Source organism: Lonchura striata, chromosome 3 (assembly GCF_046129695.1).
Source record: "Lonchura striata isolate bLonStr1 chromosome 3, bLonStr1.mat, whole genome shotgun sequence".
Taxonomy (NCBI): domain Eukaryota; kingdom Metazoa; phylum Chordata; class Aves; order Passeriformes; family Estrildidae; genus Lonchura; species Lonchura striata.
In genome coordinates this window covers 5,139,274-5,155,783 of record NC_134605.1, presented here as the reverse complement: position 1 = coordinate 5,155,783, position 16,510 = coordinate 5,139,274, and the positions used below count along the sequence as shown (strand labels likewise).

Below are 16,510 nucleotides of genomic sequence, written 5' to 3'. Positions count from 1 at the left end.
GCCCTGAATGAATAGAGCTTTTTCCAAATAAATGATTTTGCTACACCCTTCCATGCATTTTTAATTCCTGCAGTGTACTTTGCATAGAGCTAAAAAATTAAACTTGTTTGAAATTTAATTTGGTATAAAAAGTATCCCCTTGTCTGTTAAACAGAAATGATCTCTGCATATATGTAATGGCACAGTTCTACAATATTTCTCAAATTCAGCCTTTGGCCTAGAAATGTCAGTCATTTGGGACCTGCCTTTTTAAGAAACCCTGCTAGAATTTGCATCTATTACAAAAGGGAAGCTCTGTGGTCAGGCTATTGTTTCAGAAGTGTCTTCAACGTTGGCATTCCCATGAGGTGCCCCAGACTTTTATTGTTTTCCACACTTTAGTCTGATTTTCTCCAAATTTTTAAAAATAAGGAATAGTTTGAAGAGTGCCAACCATGAGAGGAGATGTATGTTTTTATATTCCTATGCTGAATTTGTTAACTGTAGCTCTCAATATTAAGTAATTTAATTTATATTTAGGGGGAGAAAGCTTGGGTAAATTGAGTCATGTCTTGAACTTTTTGAATAAAATAACTTTAATGCTGGGTTGAAAATTTCTATGATGATGTCTAAAACAGTGGAGAGGGACTCAAAAAAAGGAAAAAAATTGAAAAGAAAATTAGTCTTTTATTCTCTCTTATACTCTGTTTCTGGACTTTTTTAATTTCAATGGCAGGAATCTTTTTGATCTGTTTAATGGAATAAATTAAGAGACCATGTGCTGGTTACAAATAGCAAATGTGTTTCTGAATACTACTTTTGTCTTTCTTATGAAAATACTGTGGCTGCCAGGAAACTGTTGTAGGAGTAGACAGTCAAAGCAGTTGATACTACAATAGTTATTGTACCTCACACTAGACTGCCCAAACTCTGCGAGGAGAAAATTCATTTGTAAGGGGTAAAAAGGAAAGGGCAGGTATGGAGTTCCCTTTTATAAATAGGGTAGAAAGGAGCAAAAACGTGGCTTAGGATGTGCTCCTAATGAAGCTGTGATAGAGATCAGAAATGAGAAAAACTGTAGATTTAAAGGAAGGAAGAGCTAAGTTATTAGGAAATGAAAAGGGAACCCAAGAGAGTTATTGAAGGGAGTTATAGAGAGACGAGAGTAATAGGTGTTTTGAAATTACACATGCAGTAAAATGGAAACAACAGTTGGGAAGTGGCTGTTTGTGATCCTTATTTAACCATAGCACCCAAAAAGAACTGAAGGTTCAAAGACAGAGCCTCAGAGGAGTTACATTTTAGATTTAACAGGGCTTCCATAAATTAGTAGTACTGTAGGATGCATGTATAATTGTGATCCCTTTGGTTAATTTGCTAGTCTTTAAGAAGCACAATATTGGTCTGGAGTCAAAGCAACAAGGTTAATAGAAGATTTTTTTTTTCCTTTATTGATATTTTTAAATGCTTGGTTTCAAAAAACTGTGTTGTTACAGTCAAAGACCTAATTTTGTCATAATAGATATTATGTAGGTCAAGGTCTGGTAAAACACCTGTTAACAAAGTCAAAAAAAATATGGTTCAGTCATTGACAGCCTGTTCAGCTCATCTGATGAGCATCATGTATTTCATGATCTTCTGTTGCAGCAGCCCAACTGTTTGTTATAGAGGCTTTCTCATTAAAATTTCCTTTTTTCATCAGCCTCTGAATGAAGCATTAAAAGTGTCAATGCCAAGAATAACAATGACTATGTTATGTCATGTTCCAATGAATGGTCTCTCTGCAGGTTTTCATAAGTGACTCTTTACAGTGCATTTTCATGTGAGGCTGTACAGAGAGAGGGGAGGAAAAATAGCAAAATGGAAAAAATGCAAAAGTATCAGGTCATGCATGGATGAAGTAGTCAGTGTGTTTCTTGTTTGGAACATGTTTGATACTATTTTTCCTGAGAAATGTAAAAATGAATTTATTATTACTGGACTGCAATGCTTTGAGTGGTTAAATATGTACTACTGGTGTACAGTTCTGGGGCTAAAATGAGGTTTTGTGTGGCTGAATGGAATGCCCAGCTTGGTTGGATTGAAAAATGTCATAAGACATTTTTTTCCCCAAACATTTCTGCCAAGTGCGTACAGGAAGTGGCTTTGGCAGTTGTATCCAAACAAGTAACTTCATTTCCTGGAATCTGCTTTTTGCAAAATGTGGACTTTAGGAAAGAAAGTGTAAAGAGGGGTGTTAAGTAGTAGAGGAAAGATCACCTCTAAAAGCATCTGAGAAGAAGACACAAATTATCAAACTCCAATTTTTTTAGATATAGTCACAACAGTATTATATAATTTTTAATTGATATTTTATTTATATTGTAAAAAATAATATTAAAAATCTATTGACCATAACTGCACATAATTAGTGAAACCATTATATTTATTACAGTCCATTTAACCACGGCCTATTTTATGTCTGTTTAGAGTTTACTGGCAAGGTAGCCACAAAGTAGTTGAGATAGAAGAGATCAACCACTCATGTTAAAAGGCCATATTAGCAACCTGCAGTTTAGTAAAACTTCTGCTTATTGTCATTAAAAAAAAAATAAATAAAAAGAGAATAGATGTCATGGGTATAATATTTGTATATAAACGACAGATGAGTTGATGTAATATTAAACATATTCTGCTAAAAATATGAACATGTTATCTGACTTGTGAGGTGTTATTTTTGCATGCTATTGTGAGTTCATTTTTTTCTAGTCTAGCTTAATGGATTTGAACCACAGTTTCTTTCCTCTGTTTTTGGGGGGGGTTTTCTTTGTTTTTTTTTTTGTTTGTTTTTTTTTTGGGGGAGGGGGGGCTTTTTTTGGTTGGTTGGGGTTTTCAGGTTTGTTTTGTTTTTTGTGGGTTTTTTTGGGGTTTGGGTTGTTTTTTTTTTCCCCAGTCTCTTAAAGTTACTAACCTCAATATTTCAATAATAGTGCCTGCACTATAATGTAGTGCTGGATAGCTGCCAATAATATAAGCACAGCCTTCATCTTCCTAAGCCCTTAATCTTAGGGTCAAATGATTGGCATTTTTCAGATGCTTGAAAAGCAGTAGTCAGAAGCTGTTTTGCATCACATAATTTTTTTAAGAGTTGTTCCTAATGAGGGGCTATTTCAGAATTGCTAAGGGGGGAAAAGTACATTGATAAATGTACCAGCAATGAGTCATACTGTGATCCATCAGATAAGAACCTTGGAAAAAAAATTAAATTTCCATTTTATTATAAATAATATTACAAAATCCTAAATTTTAGAGATCAAAGTAAATCCTTAGGAAAAGAAAATCTTTATTTCAGAAAAAAGCTGCAAATTTCACAGTTAATCAGGAAATCAGAATATATATTTTTAGTAATAGATGTAATTACTACAGAATGACAATATATAAAACAGCTTTGTATAGCCATTGTTCAGAGTCTTTATCCAGTCATTAAAGATTCTGTTAGTGGATGAAGAAATGGAAAAAGTGCTTTGGAAGCAGTTCAGAACAATAATTAAAGCATAAGTAAAGATAAGCAAACATGCGTACATTTCCCGAGTGGCACAGGCTGTGCTTACTATGTCATAAAGAGCTGCTGTTGTAAATTTTGAGGGGAGTGAAAGCTTTACCTTTCCCTTTCCATATTTAGTACTTTTTTCTTATTTTATTCTTCATGCAATGTTCACTTTTTTTATTGCTTAGGCAGACATGCTTGACACAGTTGTTGTTAGCAGTTTTGACCATTGACTCCTTTGCCACTCTCATTCCAAAATAAATGAGATTTCTTTGTAAGAATAATGTACAAGCTCCTGTCAACATTTGCCTTTGTATGTTTCTGTTTTTTCACTGAATGCTTGTGATAAAGTGGATTGTCTAACAGAGGTTGTTAGCTGATTTATTCTTGTTGTTTGTCATAAAACAACTCAGCTTTACACTGCATTATAGAGGCAATACATTGCATTGAATAAGTTCCTCAATTGAGATTCGAGGCATCTGTTTTTTATTTCAATCCTTATTATTTACTAAGTTTGTGAACTTACACAAGTGACCTCATCTCTCTGAATCACTTTCTTCAACTGTGAAGTAAATTAAGAGTGGCTTATCTTTCTTGATCACTTTGAGATTTCATGTTCAAAGGCCATCTGTAAGAGCAAAACATTGTTTTTCTAACATTGAGGGGCAGTTGAAATGATTTGTGAAAGTAAGACAGTGAATAAGATGCAGAAACCAATATAAAATTTTGGAAGACTTGATTCTTCATTTTAAGTCAACATAATTATCCAACCCAGTTCTTGAAATTATTTATTTTCATTGATAGCTTATTTGTTTGGGAAGCTGTGCTCTTTACTCCAGACTATGCTGGCTACTTAAAATTCTATACAAGCATGGGAAAACACATGGTATGTTTGATATTTATTATAAATTCTGAGGGTAAGCCACATGCAAAGATGTCTCTACTTGCTCAGTTAAAGAGAGAAAAGCACTCAGAGTGGGCTGAGAAAGTTGTGTTAAAATTATTTAATGTTTTATTATTAACTTTTTCCTCTTAATACCTCCCCACTTTGATCAGCAATCTTTATTTATGTCATTTACATCCAGCTATGATTCTGGGAAGAAGTAATACTAAATATTTCAGAAATTTCCTTTAATGTTTAAGTGTACAGAGAGTCAGTGACATCAGTTTGAATAATGACCAGTGGTTGGAAACAGAAGAATGTTGTCGCTTTGCACCAGAACTGTTAAAACAACTTTGCAATAGGGAATATATCCTTTTGACTTCCAGCAGGTTTATTTAATTAACTAAAGCCTGATACAAGAGCTCATGGCTCTGATACAGCACATTTAATATTGTAGTAAGGTTGAATGACAAGGAATGTCCATAATTTATTGTCCCCTTTTGATCTTCAGGAAAACAAGTGGTTTAAAGCCATCAAATAAACTTAGTGTACTTGGCTTTCAGAAAGAATTATGCTATTATTCTAGTGATAGTCACTTATTTCAACAGATTTTCAAGGGGCAAAGCTGCTTTTAATTCTATGTCCTGACATAAGCAGATTTAGAGCTACAGAGGTTATTGGTTCAAAAACTGTCTTTTGATCCTTTGTTGCAAGTTAATTATATAGTTCAGTTGGTTACAAATTTTGGTTAAAAAGGAATTGAAAGAAGTTTCTTTTCACAGTGGGAATTGCACCAATATGAAACGGAATTTGATACAAATACTTTATATTACATTATGGGTTTTTTCATTTAGTTTTGTTTTTTTGGTAAGAGAAGTTCCCTCAAATAGCTTCAGAGACCACTGAATTTTCACCAGAAAAACTCTGTGGTATCATGAGCCAGAGAGCCAATGGAGCATTCTTGCCTCTGTGAGCAATCAATTTTGCCTTTAATATCTCTGGTACAAGAATTTCATTACTTTTGATTAAAATGAGAGTATTTTGAATCCCAGAAATAAAAGTCAATAATTATAATTCAGAAGAACCCAGATTAGTTTATTTTTAATTGTGATTATTCTCAATTTTAATACAATAGACATATTAGGCATCATAAGTTTTACTTTTCTCTTTTTATTTACTGGGAGTCTATAGCAGAATAAATAAAGCTGACAATAAATTAGTGCGAGCAGTTCTCTGAAGAGAACATATTTAGGTTATGTCAAATGCATTGCATGTTATTGTGCAGTTGTATGCATGTTGTATAAAAGAAAAGTAATTTGTATTTTGAATAATGAAGACGTCCTTTTTATTTTTGGGGGAGGGAGTTTCACTTGTTTAGTCTTAGGAGCAAGAAAGGATTTATGTTTCTCTGCTTATCCATATGTTTATTGTGTACATATGTTGGCTCTCTCTTCAATTGCCATGAGTGTATGTGAGGGGAAAAAATATCTGCGCCTGTTTGTTTGCAGGATCAAGAATTTAGCTTCTAAATTAGTTTGCTTTCCATTACCACTGTTAAGGATGGGGGAAAATGTGTAATCATGTAGTGCAAATATACCCCTAATAGTAAGAGATTTAGAATCACTATAATTTTTCAAAGACTCATGGAATTTATATATTTCTATAGATAGGCACCCACCAATAGGACAAAAAGACAAAAAATGGTCAAGAAATTGCTTAAGATGCATGAATAGATTTCTGAAAGACAAAAAATTTTGTGAATCATTATAAGCAAGTAGATGTTGCCAAATTGTAGGTTTATTTTACCACACTCCAGTATCACATCTGACTTTTATATCATGGGGAATGGCTGCTGTACATGAAAACAATGAATGATTTATTTTGCTGAATGTGGTTATTTGTTGTTATGGAAGCAGGACTTGCTTTTATTGGGATAGGCCACACTAACCCACAACTACAGGGCAAAAGGCAGTTCCTGCCTTTTGGGACAATTTAAGATGGAAGCTTCATCTAAAATTTGAATTAATTTTAGCATGATGAGGTTTCAGGGATTGAATTTGGAGTTAATATGTGTGCTTCTATTTCAAAACTATATTTGTAAATCCTGACCCTTATATTTCTAATGTTTACTCTGAAGACAAAAAATAACATGAATACCACAGATCTTTTTGTCAACTTTGTGGCAATTATGAGGCCTTTGTTGTCTCTGGCTATTCATTCTCTCTTTGTTATTATATAAATTCATTCTCTGCAGCAGACCTGATCTAAAAGAAGGTATCTTAATCCCTTCTTAATCCAAATATGGTGGGATTTTACCTTGAGGCTATAGGAGACCAGGGGTTAATTGTCCAGTAATTTTACAGTGCTCATAGTTTTATGACTCTAAGCTCAAAATAGAATTTTTTTTTTATTAAGTAGTAGTTCTTCTTTAAAATGCCTCAAGATATATTTAACAAAAAAATCTCATTCCAACTTTTTTCAGTAGCAATAGCATAAATATTGTTCATGGCCAGTGTGATCCCCCTTACTGTAACAAGCCTGAGACTGTCATTGGGAGAACTAATTTTTGATTAATATGGTCCTCCTCCATTCCCCTTTATATTCCTTCTTGGTAGTGGGAGCAGTACTGTGGTTAGACATAAAAGGTGTTCTTCATTCATCATCCTAGTGGGCATCTACTATGCTCCAAAAATGAATGTGCAAAGGTCCAGATGAGTCCCTGGATTGAAAGGAAGAGACTTTGAGATCTGGCTGCAAAAGGCTAGACTAATACAATGTAGTAAAGAATAATCCTTTTTTAGCTATTTAAAAATTGCAGAACTGGCAGTGGGGGACTCTCACATTCGCTTTTATTAATTCAAAACCTAGAGATATTTATATATTTGAGTGGCTATTTTCACAATAATGGTAGACTAAGGATTGGATCTCAGGTGATAATGATAGTTGGAGAACTTAAGATTCCTGGCTTTAATTACAATTTCAATTTAAGATATAGATTTTAAGCATTGCTTCTAGGTCAGATGGGTTATTAGAATCCTAGGGGTTGGATTTTTTTCAAAGGTTTCTCAGTCTTCCATGAGGAGTGTTTGTGCCAAGAAGAATAAACAGGGATATTTGTTTGAATTCCAGAAACATCTCTGTAGTATTAATGAAATTTCTCAAGCATTTTTTATTCCTTCAAGCCATCTAAACTAGAGACCCCCTTACCACTTAATACTTTTAGTCATAAGATAAGAAATGAGATTATTGGTTTTATAATTTTTTTCATGCATAGGAAGTCCGAGATATACTGCATACAAGGTTTTAGAGGCTTTTAGCTGGTACATAGGATTGAGTAGTGCAATACTAACTTTCACTGACCCTGATAACTCTTTAGCCCAACTTCCTTCCATCTTCCTTCACTCAAATGTGCCTTTAGATGATGTTTCTTTTGAGCTGCACTGAAATAGCAAGTTACACATTTTGAGTATTCAGTTAAGTATATATGCCCTCACAGAAAAAATACATCCACATACTTTCTTCAGTTGCTCTGTAGTTTTACAATGACCATTTTTAACCTCCTTTGTGGTGAAATTGCCAAAGCAGAAATACTGTCACACCTTAAAGGAACTGAAGAGGGATACCAGTGGATGCAATCAGAGGATAGGAACTCTGTTGTCACGTTAGGAACTTAGAAGCATGAAAGCAGATACTCAGTTACAATAATTAACATCTCATTCATTTATAACCAGAAAAAAGGGTCACCTCACAAAGACCTAGCTGTCAAGCTGAGTTTGTTTTCAGTTATATGTTTGTTGGTAAAAACAGTATTTCTTTTCAGTATATGAATTTTCCCTGCAATGGTTGCTATATTAGTAGAGTGTGAAAGCATTTTTGATTAAAAGAAACTTTTCAAAGTTGTCTGTAAGCTACTAAGTAAAGAAATTATAGATTTACCTTAAAAATTCTTAACTTTGTGCTGTATTAGAAGAATAGCAAAAGAAACGTTGGAATGGAGGTTGTCTCTGCCTTCACACAGAGTTTTTTCAAGTGGTCTCTGGGACCTGGGATAAGAGAAGGCTGGTGGTGAAAAAGGCATTCAGAAGCACTGCCTTTTCCATGGCCTTAGTAACTCGGTCCCCCACCTCATTCAGCAGGAGACCCACATTTTCCCTGGCCTTCCTTTTGTCATCTGCATATCTACAGAAGTCCTCCTTGTTGTCTTAAGCCATTTCTTTACATGTTACACTTTGTGTAGCCCAGTACAAGAAAGGAGCAGTTAAACAGCAGAACATCAGTGCATATAAGGTGATAAGGTAATGTTAGCTGATAAGGTAATGCTAGGTCACAGATTGGACTGGGTGCTCTCAAAGGTGACCTCTTTTCCAACCTAGCTGATTCTGTGATTCTACATACTTACTGTACAGCTCACATAAAATCAACATTGAATATCCAGTGGCACTAGAAACAGCCAGTGGTTTCAGTCTTGGCAGACAAAATATTTCTGATAAAAACAAAGGGAAGATACCTCATTCTTTTACCTTTTTCTACAGAATGAATATACTAGGGATGGAAATTCAACTTTCCTTTTAACAGTTTTCAATTGCATTTCAAAACATCTTGCTGTAGATGCAATTTGATATCCTAAAATTTTGATCAGCTGTTCATATATAGTTTTGTAACAAGGACAGCTACTACTTTTCCATTTTGAGTAATTTATCAATACTTCCATAGAGGAAGGATTTCTCTTTTTGCAAATGACTGCTAATGACTATAGCTCAAACCCATGTACTTAAGTAAACTTCATATTATATATTAAGATTGTTAAAGTTAATATTTATATTTGTGCTCATAGAAATTGGAGGTCTTATTCTTAGAATATTGAAAGGAAATACTACTGATGTGTTGCATAATTTTGTTCATAAAAACATGATGTGTATGCTAGTTCTCATAATTGCCATAAAAATGGATTTAAATTCTGAGCTATTTGTTTTACTTTATCCCATTTTTAGTGAATATTTTGGTAAAACTAACTGAAATATAGCTCTAATTTGCAGTTTTAATAAATTATTTTGTTTAGTTCCTCTGCTCAAAATGTTTTATTAAAAATACAAATTACAGCTTTACTTAAACCTCAGCCTTCTAGACTGTGTTAACAGTGATTCAGGAAGTAAGTACTCTTACTGCATGGGCTTTGCAAAACTGGTTTTCAAAAGGATGTATATGGCACTCAGAATAGTTTTTCTTTTTTCTACAGTCTACAAAGATTTAATGTTTCCTTTACAATTTAATCCTTCAAGATAGATTTTTTTTTTCCTCATCCAAAATGAAATGCAGTCAAAAGAGTTTGTAAAAGCAGTAAAAAGCCTGTAACAGCTCATGAAAATCTCAAATAATGAGAAGTTTTATCTAAAGATAGCTGAGAGGTTTGTAAAAAACAGTATGATAAAATTTGAAAAGCAGAAGTGAAAGTTCAGGAGAAAAATTAGTTTGATTTTTCAGGCGCCATTGCTATCTCCTACTTTTCTGTTTTTGTCTGTTATATGAAACTCACTATGGATAAAAGAATGAAATAGATGAATGTGACTGGACTGGCAATAACTGCTCTCTTTCTACATTCACTAATCTTTGTGTTACTAAAATGCACAAGAGGCACAATGTCCTTAATTCCAAAGCAAATTCAACTTTTGTTAGGGTAGGTGTTTTGCAACATGCAAGTTACATAAGTGTTCTCTAAATGCCTGCTGATTTCTGGGCCCAGGATTCCCATTTTAACCCTGCTGGAGTTCTGGAGCTTGTCATGTGCCTAGAAGTCCTTAGCTGTGAGAGTAGTTGAAACTACTGAAGGCTCTATTTTGTGTGTATAGAGTACAGTTAATACACATTGATGTAGGTTGTAATGTAGCAGTTAAGGATTCCTTCAGAGAGGGATAAAATGCTTCTTCAGTAGGTGAGTGCTTGAAATTTATTGTGGTCGTTGCTGAGGTATAACATGCCTAATTTGTTTTTCAAGTCTGGACATTGGTACATAACAGGCTTCTGTGTTCATTCTCAGAATGAGCTCCAATAAAGCTTCAACAGGGCAATAATCAAATTTCCTTTTTTACAGATAAATTTTACTCATTTCTTAATTGCTGATGTTCAGCTTCTGAAAGATCTAAGTGATGGAAGTGGTAAAGCTGTTCATCTTGAATACAAATAGATACTAAATTTTAAAATTAGTTATTTTAGATTGCTGCCTGGCACAAATAAATAGCTTACCATGAAGTTTTTATCTCATGGTAACTTCTGAGCTTCTCTGCCTGAGCTCTCTGAGCTCTCTATCTCAGCATACTTCATTCACTGCTGGTGTTCCTGCTGGGAGAGAAAAGAAAAATATTAATTTGCCATAAAGTGGCCCCTGCACTCCTGTAGTTTGTAGCATGAAATATAAAAAGAAAAAATAGCCCCAAGATGGTACTGTTATGTGTAATATTTTACTTTTAACAGTACTAATTAATGGTGTACCCACTACAGAGGATTTTTTTCTTTTCTACCTGAGATGTAGCATATAGAAGCTTCTACTTCAGAAAACCTCAGTATCTTTATAAAGCAATAGCTAAAATGTAGTATGAAATTAAAAGTACAGTAAGTTTCCAAAACCAGATTGATGTTTATAACAAGTTCTTTTCCCTCTCCTAAAGTGTTCTGAAAATAAAATATGCCTCTTTTGTGGTTTATGGTGTTACTGGCAAACTTGGTGGTAGAAATTATTCTCCAGACACCAAAAATACATGCAGATGTCTACAGATGTCCCTAACAAAAAACTTAAGTTGTATTTGGTCCAAGCTGTCATGATTCCACTGATGTAAGTTGTCATTTTGTAGAGCTCTTAAAATATTCTCATTCACCACTCAGGGTAATTATTCTAAAATTGAGAAAGATATATTGAAAAGGAGAATTTACATACCATATCTATCACTCAAAACAGAATAAAATATGTAAATTGAGAAAATGTTGACTATTCTCTTTTTTAGAAATATGTTGGTCTGGTTGAAAAAGTTTCTGAGCCTAAAAGCCCTTTTTCAGGTTTGAAACAGAAGTGGCAAATATTGCTGCTACAGCATGTCAAGTACATGGAGCATGTAAAAACTAATTTAACTTGCTATTACTCAATTTTAATTGAAATCATCATCTTAAGTTCAGTGGTCTAAATTTCATTTTAAATCAACTCTAATTTGAGTTGACACAAGTGCATAAATATAGGCCTTTTCTTGTATTTAGTAAAACTTAAAACTGCATCAACCATTGAAAGGAACAGATTTAGATTCGTAAAAACAAGGGAAATACACAGTTTTCTTGTAATATCTGGTGTTTGATGTAAACTGCAGTATGACATATATATCCTGTTTGATGAGAAGTTATCTGAAATGTGTGATTCTGTCATATGCAGAAATGAATCATTTATTTAGAAGTCTCAGCACCATTGGGTGGGTCTCCTAAAGTTCTTGTGGGTTTGACTTCATATTTTCCTTCATATCCACCCACTGAGCTTCTGCCAAGCCTACCATGCTTCATTTCATGCTTTCCCTTTGTATCTACTAATTAAGGACTTCCAATGTGTGTGTGTATTATACAATCAAATATGACATCACAGGCAGCTTTAAAGAAGTAAGTGATTGCAAATGGCAGATGAATTTTTTTTTTATTTTGAAGCACATAGGATGTCATACATGAAATGCAAAATATTTCTCCAATAATATTTGTGTCAGAACATGACTGTTTTATTCCTCACTGCTGAGATATTCAAACATTTTGGTTCTTCCAAATAGCCTCTAACTGCTTTCTTGTTTCTATCCTCCAGCTTTGGCATTGATAACTCTGGTGCCCACTGGCTTTTGAAAAAGAATATACTAACATAACTAGGCAACAGAAAAATAGGCATGCTATAAATCATCAGTGCTAGAGCTGATATTCCAGAGCATCTTGATTCCATGTCATATAGTCAGAGAAATTATAATAAAAATTATATCTGAGAAATATAATAAATTATATCTGAGAAATCCATAAGAAATAAAAACATAATCAGACCAAAATGATCCTGTTAACTGAGTCTGACTTCTAGGAAAATATGTGCTCTATCAGGTGGAGGTCATGACCATATTTAGTTGCTATTAACAGTTTCCTTTTATCCTGCAGTTCTCTCTAAAATTGCACTTTGCAACATTTGACAGGAAGGCAAACTGGTATGCTAATTTTCCAGAAGTGGAAAATGAGGGGGCAATATTTCAATCTTTATACATAGATATCACTCTAAGATTGAACCTGATGTCAGACTTACCAGGTTTCAGTAAGGAGCCTAAAACCACATTTCTGCCTTTCATTAGACATTAAGTGGCCTTTGTTACAAAAGTAGAGGTCTTAAAAACATACCTACACTGCCACTTGAGATTTCTTAAAATAATGAAAGTGAAGAAATTCAATGTGATTAAATTCAGCTATCATGTCCCATTTAGACTTTTGTTGTTTTTCTGTGGTCTTAGACAGTCTTAAAATAGTCAATTTCTTCTTATTTAAGTTTTTTTTTTTTTACTTCATTTGACCCTTGGTTTTGAAATACAGTTCAATATTTTCCTTAATACTCCTGCAGAGGAATATTAATTAATGTTGTAATCTACTCCTTATGAGATTCATGTAAGTAGTTATTTGCTGCGTTCTTTGGAAGCATATCAATTAAACTTTATAAAAATTGACTTTTACAGAGTTGACATTCTATGTAATATCTAGGGGTTTTCCTGTTTTATTTTAACCATCTTAAATAATCCTATTCGTAGTGGTATTAATTATATTAGAAATAGTGTTTGTCTTTGATTTGTGTCCAACATTCTCATGTACAAGATTGTTCTTTACTGTTCATTATTTTCAGGGTTTCAACAAATTATTCTTCTACCCTCTTCCTCCCCTGTAAATAAGCAAAGATACATCAGAACCAGAGAAATTAATTTATGCCCATGTTGTATTTAGTTCATTACATCTGAATATTCTGGTTTTTGTTCAAGGCTTTTACCTTCCCCAGAAACTGTTTAATACTGTAGGAGTTCCGTGAGCAACCTTGTTTTATGTCTTTCCCATTTTTGAATTGTAGTTTAGTGAAGATAGGGTGAAGATGTAATACACACACTTTTAATTAGAAATCTAGCTGAGCAGTGGGGAAGTATTTGTTGTCTATCCTTTTGCCCTTTGCCTGCCTACTTGTGAGTATTTATTCTTTATTGACTCATTATTGCAAGCTGTTACATCTTTTTCCATTCTGAACAGATGGCTATGAAATCTTGATGGATCCTGGTAAAGATATAATGAATTATGCTTACATGACCTCTAATACCATAATTCTGTAGCAGAGACTTACCAAATAATTTGTCTTTAGTTTCATTTGAAAGTTTTTGCAGTTTCTTTCTTCCCATTTGATAATATGGGGAATAGATGATAGCTCAAACAGGCTGACAGTCCTCATGAGCATGAAGACTCAAAATTCATGCTAGTTGGTATCCTGAAATTCTTCAGACTACCCTCACTTGAATGAAAGCTTTCCTTGAGCCAAGAGGACTCTGTGCTTCTCTTGATTTCTGTGGAAGGGTTGACAACTGTTGTCTAACAGACCACTCAGTAAAAATGGAAACAAAATGGAATGACAAAGTCTTTTACTCTGAAAATGAAGTTTCTGCAAAACAGATACATGGGCAGATATGTGGACAGATGCCTTTCTCATCAGAATATATTGTCTGAACAGTTATTCCCAAGAGTTTGCTTTTGTCAATGGTCTTAATGTTCCTCCCTCAGAACAGATCAACTTGCAATCTTAATATTCTCTTCTGGAGAGTTGTTTCTAATTTTTTCGTGGGTTAAACCAGCAGCCTCTGGCATGAGGGCTGCTGAAACCTCCTCAGAGCCCTCATGCCAGGACCAAATAATCTCAAATAATCTCAAATAATGGGAATTTACAAAAATCTGGTTACAGAGTGGTGCGAGGAGACACTGTGGTTCTGCTTTCAGACAGAGATGATGTCAATTTAATGCTATTGTTTGACAGATTTTCCCAGACCTAACTGAAGAGCAATGTATATTTTTCCTGTAGGGTTCATGCATTAAACTTTAAGATCACCACGTTCTGAGGAATAACCCTTTTACAACAAACAAACCAAAAAACAGGTGGCCAGACTCAAGACTGGAAGTGCCCTTTCCAGACTGAGCAGTCTTGAAATTTGTATGGGAAAAAAAAAAAAAAAAAAACCACACTAAAATATGTACTTTTAAAATGTCCAATATTTATAAATGTTGATCACTAATACATGCATCAATATGATTTTTTTGGTGTTAGATACATGTAAAAATCAGTATGGTCATGTAAATAGACAACTGTTTGATCACTTTTAAAAACAAAATAAGGTCTATGTTTATCCCCTTGCATGCTCCTACCTACTCAGTGTAGTCCTTGAATAATTCTAGCCCATACTATTTAATTTAAAAATAGCATTCAGACAAATAATTTCTTTGTTGGTAGTTGAAGACGCAGTGCCACACCTGGGTACAGACACCTACCCTACATGTTCCTTTAAAACTAAAGTTTCTTTAAAATTAACATTTGGTGTTTAGGATGACTGTAAATAGGATTTTTGTATGTAACAGCATAGAATAAGTGCTTAAAATCTCTAAACTAGTGAGTGAAAGAATAGCATGCACAATATCTGCCAGGGTCTTGACTGATATGCAGGCTTCTACCTCCTGTAGGCATACAACTGCGTCCTTAAATCACTTTTGTCTTTTCTCACCTTAAAAAGTAAAGCACCTTAAAGCAGCAACCAAAAGCCTTATTATGTTTTTGCTCACTTTGTTTTGAATAATTACTGGGTTTGAGAGTTTAGCCCATTATCAATACTACAGCAACCTTTTTTTTGCTTGAACATGTCAGATCTTGTTGCTCTAGTTCAGAGTTTGGGAGATATCATTGTCACCCTGCTGATTTACCCAAGTTCAGTGGGACAGCTGTAATTTGCACATTTCAGCAGAGGAGCCTATTGAACAAAATTTTTTGCTTAATATGAAAGCTGAGAGAGTTCACTGGGTCATAGAACAGACTGAAATCAAACCTTCAGTGAGAACATTCCTAAACACACAAATTCATGATGTGGATTGAACCTGAATTTTACCAAAAATTTCAGCTATGTGAATTTGCTATAAATGATGATGGGTTTTCTGCAAATTTCTCATTGTGTGAGTTGGGCATATTTGTGTTTTAGTATTCAAGCCAAGTTACACAATCTAACAGGAAAGGTATCATTAAAATTAAGTTGATACAAACTTTATCTCTTTTTCTATGCAATCCTGTCAGCTGGGGTTTCATGAATGTGACTGAAAGAAACTTTTATGCTTTTTCCAATGATCTGAATTATTTTTATGGTAATGACTATTCCAGGTCACATTGTAATGACTTGATGACATGTGTTTCCTGGTTCTCATCCTGCAGGATATGATAGTTCTTCCTTAGATAAGAATTTTCAAATATTTATTTTGTAACATTATGCCATGGTAATTAAGAAGGAGAGGAGGAATTTTTTGGCTCTTTGAGTGCAATAAATTGTTTTCTCTGCAAGTTTTAGCTAGCTATTCCACTGTCCTGCCAAAACTTTGTCCTTATCATCACTTTCTTCTCTTAATTCTGTTTTTGTTTATATAATGTAGGTATTGCTGTACATAGATTTCAATTTCAAAGCTAGAGAAAAACAAATCTAATAACATCTTGGTTTAAAATAACATAAAGCTTATTTGTTAGAATTAAGCCCAGGAGAAAACAGCATGCCAATAACGTTAATGCACCATGGCACTCGGAGGTCATTTGAAAGAAGGTAAGGCTATTTTATGAAATTACAGATTATTTAAGGAAATATAAACATCATGATTGAAGATACCACATCAACCATGGAAAAGAAATAAGATTCACTATTGAGCAGAATGAAAACACAACTACTCCATTAAGCTTTCAACATCTCTTGCAGTCTTTTACTGTTATTTACATTGTCTTCCCTTATTTTCTCCATAAATGTTGCTGCCCATAGGCTGCAACATTATTCTGCAGTTGATGTATGCTCATATTATACTGAAATTCA

General features: G+C 33.9%; 1 protein-coding gene across 1 annotated transcript in view; it reads left to right on the top strand.

Annotated features, from left to right (window-relative positions):
• Nucleotides 1–16,510, top strand: part of KIF6 (kinesin family member 6) — a 149,702-nt gene that overhangs the window by 74,211 nt on the left and 58,981 nt on the right. The gene's annotated exons all lie outside the window — the stretch shown is intronic.